Below are 4,769 nucleotides of genomic sequence, written 5' to 3'. Positions count from 1 at the left end.
CTACATATAATTGAGATTCTCACGATGCATGGAATGAAACTGTCTCTTCATCATCCAGCGATGTACAGCAAAAGCTTGTGAAATCTATTAAGGAGACATAACATTTTTCTCTCATTGTAGATGAGACTTCCGACGTATCACTGGAGAAACCAATATCCACATGCTTCAGATTTGTCGATAAAAATCTACACGTTAGAGAAATGTTTATGGACTTCTACGAAGTAGCTTCAGCAAGTTCTAGGACATTGTTTGAAGTCATCTAGGATGTCATAAGGCGTTTATATCTGGACATAAATACAGTTGTGATCAATTTTTGTGATGGCGCGAGTAATGTAGCTGGACATTTAACGATATTACAAAGTATGATTACTCCGCTGGAGCCTACAGCTATACAAAATCGTTGGAAAGTAATTACGAAGTTTTCTTAAAAGTTTTGAAACAGCTGTCAGAAGGAAAAAGTGAAGCCGCTGGGATGACTAGTGGATATTTTTCAAACCTACACCAATTCAGATTTGATAATTTCAGTTTTCGGCATCGGTGATCATCGTGATTCTTTTCAGAAGAAATCAATACTATACCAAGAAGTCCTAGTGACCGATGACCTCAACAGTTTGGTCGAGTAGGAACTTACCACAAATTTCCAAATGTTTGATAGCGAGAAGTCAAAACTCTGGTGGAAACTTTGTAAGCAAGCTAAGCTACACGAAGAGTTAAACTTTTTTTTTAGTTGTGGAGTGAAACATGGAGAAAAGCGAATGAATTGAACATTGGTGAACCGGTTTTGTCAAAAAAATAGTAATAATAATAATAAAGGACCATGCCTAAACGCTACGGCAAAGGGTGGTGATCCTCATGCGTATCGAACAGCGGAGGAAATGTAAAGACAAATATTTTTTTGAAATAATTAATATGGCTGTGGATTCGCTAAATCGTAGGTTTCAAACGAAGGTTTTGGGATTTATTTCACAATTTGAAGCTTTTGGTATAGGATAAATTGACATTGATTGAACACTGCAGTTATATGGGGCAGATTTGTAGAGAACGAAGAAAGAAGTTGCCAACTTATCAGACTTGACAGATATCTGGAATAGAGAAAACTGCGGTCCCATGCGTGATACAGTCGCCGACTTTGTGAAGGGTTTTAACTATTATTGTTGCTTCTTGTACCTCTGAGTGATCATTTTCAGCACTTAGGCTATTGAAATCGTTTCTGCGGACAACAATTTGAATGATTTGGTAATTTTGCGTGTTCATTAAGAAATGACTAAACATGCTGACATTACCAAAATTGCAAACAAATTCTTCAGTGCAAACGATGTAAGAAGGAATGTGTTTTGTATTAAACGCTAACATGTCGTGATTACTATTATTATCATCATCAGTATCATTATTATTTGATACATAAAGGTGGTAATTTTGTAGCTTCCGTTCAGGTCAACATCCTTGCATAGTTCTTTTCACAAAATAGCAGTACATATGTTATTAAGAAGTACGATGTAACGTTCCTTCGGGATTGCGCCATACTTCTTAACATCGCACTTCTTAATAACACAGGCACTGCTGTTTCCCCGGCCCTGGACTCTCAATAAATGTGTCCTTCCTGGCCGGAAATCTACAAAGCGTACGACAGCCGCTTGTGATTCATGAACGCCGACATGTGGAAGATTGGGTCCGGCCGTGTTTCAAGCACAGACAACCGAAGCGACGTACTCGATTCGCTGGTACATAAACTAAAATTGGAACTATACAGAGAAGATTAGCATTGCCCCTGCGCAAGGATGACAATTGCAAAAAAAAGGCGCGCAGGGACCTCTCAAGCAAAATGGGAAATCCGGGTTCGAGTCCCTGTCCGGCACAAATTTTCACTGTCGTCATTCCAATACACAGCTGATGATGTTTTGTATTCGCAATTCCGAATATATTTCCTATAGTTCTTTCTGCAACGCAAAAGGAATAATTTGTATTTATGAATATTTTCATTTTACATTTTATGAATATGGTATTTTTTTTTAGTAATGTGTTTATACTATCACTGCCTCTTGCGATCACAGTGCATATAAATTGTTTGAAGTTTACGGTACATGCTAATTGCAGACGTAACTGGCACTTTATTAGTGAATTAAAAGTTGAAAAGCAGACTAATAATTTTATACAGAAAGAATAAATTAATGTTAAGATTACCTGCGTTGAGAATATTCATTACAGTAACTTATCCTTACGACACAAGCCCACCAGCGTGATTTCCCTTGCCGGCCAGCGCGTCACAGAGGCCTTTGTGTGGGCAGCCACTTCTTTAGTGCATCGTTTACGTCCCAGAATTGCCACAGTATTCATTTCATATTATTTATAGTACTGGTATTTTTTACTTTATCACAGCACAGTTTATTATGACATAGGCAGTGTCCATAAAATGCTATAAATAAAATGTAACGATTTAAAAAAAAATCGAAATTCCCCTAAAAATATACACCGCGTTCCGCCTATGCACCCAAAAAATTTTGGAAAACTAGCGCCTGTGCAGGCAGATTCAATACTTCTAAATTTCCGGAAAGCATTTCATGCGGTGGCCCCTGTAAACGAAGGTATGAGCGTGTGGAATAGGTTCCCAGGTATATAAGTGGGTCGAAGACTTCTATGTAATAGATCGCAGTGCAATGTCCTCGACGGTGAATGTTCGTCAGAGATGAGGGTATCGTTGGGACTGCACCAGGGAAGTGCGATACGACTGCTATTATTTTATATGTACAGACAGAGTAGGCAGCAGTCTGTTGCTCTTCGCTGACGATGCTGTAGTATATGGGAAGGTGTCGTCGTTAAGTGACTAGGGTGATACGGAAGGACTTACAAGGGAACTATCCAATTCGACATGTCAGAACCTTCATCAATATTTTTTTATACATGAGGAAAACGCAGAAAGAAACACAAAGTCAGAATTTTACCTGCTAACACACACAAAGAATTTTTTAAAACATGTTCAAATTTTCCAAATTCGTAGCCCGCCAAGCAACTGGTGAAAGTGTAATCCCCGTCGTAGTTGCAGCAGACAGCTCATGCGAACTGAAAAGTGATTTTCAGTTTTCATTCATAGTTTCTCTGATACTGTTGTTCACAGTTGTTATTTGTTCGAATTTCTAACTCATTTAATATCCTTGATAATGAGCAGTTGCCGCTCTCGTATCGGTAAATATTAAAAATTGAGATAAAATTGAATTACTTTTCTTTGTGATTTCCTCGTGTGTACTAGGTAATAGCATTTGTCTTTGTGCAAGTTCCAGAGTTTTACAATAATGTGGAATCTTCTTAAATGTATCGAAATATGAACAATGTGGTATGCATTCGAAATCATCTTCTCCTGAAGCCTACAGATGTGTTATTTATTGGTTAACTTCTTGGACTTTCGTTCAAATGACGCCAAAATTTCATTATAAACTGTGGGAACATTAGGGGAAACTGGAAACGGGTCGATCGATTCCATGAAGTGTGATTCGAACGATTGTTGTGCTAATTAAAAACATGAAGAGATAGCGTACCTTCCAAGCCCAAAGAAAACACGTACAGTAATACGTAGCTTACAGTGAGAAATAAAAGGCTAGAATTTGTTAAACGAAGAAAACGCTTGTATATAAGCAGAGTGCAAAGCAGGTTTCATTTCGAAAAATCTGTAAATGAGAGATATAATTGGAAAAAAATTACGCGAAGTACGAAATATGTTTCAAAATGAAACTCAACGAAAGCGTCAAAGAAAAGCTGTTCGAAAGACTTAGAACTGCTCGTGAGAGACAGTGCATCGTTACCGTGGTGAGTGTGGGAGACTGGGGGCACAGAATTGAAAGTGAGATGAACATTACCGAGTTCTAGGCTTTTTAAACCAGAACAAATAGAGTCAGGAAATTATACGAAAAAGGAAGTCGCAAGTCAAGTAAACGGCTAGAGGAGATGTCATTAGTAGGTAATACTACAGAGAAATTCGTAGCTGACGTAAAACGAAGCTTCTTGTTACCCACTAAAATGCTGTGTATAAAACCAGTTACATTTCGCGCAAACCCCGCTTTATCATTTTGAGTGGAAACAAGACAGTGTCGCATGCACAGTGGTTGAATGTTGTGACGCTTTCGTACACAACAATGCTTGTGGGATGTATCGGTGGTTTAATGCCTCCGCAGCTTAACATATGTCTTCAGGAACATCAAACAAAATTAGAACCAAAAATAAAAAAATGAACTGTTTGCTTGCAAAACTCTTGCAATGGAAAATAGAAAAATCTACAAAATTGCCCCCTTCCCTTCCCCCCCCCCCCTACCCCCCTGCGGGTCCGGGGGTTAGCATAGGCCAAAGGTATTCTTGCTTGTCGAAAGAGGCGACTAAGAGGAGTCACACGTTTCGGTCTTTATGTGATGGTCCCCTATAGGGATTGACATCCATTTTTCAAAAGTTTTTGAAGAGCGAGCCAATAGGGGAAGGGCGCCTTACATAGTGTCCATCATGCTCTGAGACCTCTCGCATCCTTCGTCGAGGTGGATCTGCACTTCCGCTCATTCCCCAGCTGTTGGGCGAGGTCACCCTCCTGGGTGCGTTTTCCGCCATCCTCTGTGCAATATCGCTTTCTGCGCTGTCGACGATAATGAACTTCTTAGCTCGTTTGCGCCTGATATCCAGCACGGTAGCCAGTCCGTTATGATGGGGCCGCCTTGTACCCTGTTGGTTGTAGCCCCGTGACCACACAGGGATCGCTTTGCTGATGCCTGCGCCGTTAACTCCTCATGTATGCC

The 4,769-nt window shown here is 39.8% G+C and overlaps 1 non-coding gene across 1 annotated transcript; it reads left to right on the top strand.

Annotated features, from left to right (window-relative positions):
• Positions 1-1,706: 1,706 nt before the first annotated feature.
• Positions 1,707-1,813, top strand: LOC124712803. The gene has a single exon (XR_007005620.1). It is a non-coding gene; the product is annotated as a U6 spliceosomal RNA (small nuclear RNA).
• Positions 1,814-4,769: the final 2,956 nt, after the last annotated feature.

The sequence above is a fragment of the Schistocerca piceifrons genome, chromosome 8 (assembly GCF_021461385.2).
Source record: "Schistocerca piceifrons isolate TAMUIC-IGC-003096 chromosome 8, iqSchPice1.1, whole genome shotgun sequence".
In the NCBI taxonomy this organism is placed as follows: domain Eukaryota; kingdom Metazoa; phylum Arthropoda; class Insecta; order Orthoptera; family Acrididae; genus Schistocerca; species Schistocerca piceifrons.
This window is presented reverse-complemented; position numbering and strand designations above follow the sequence as displayed.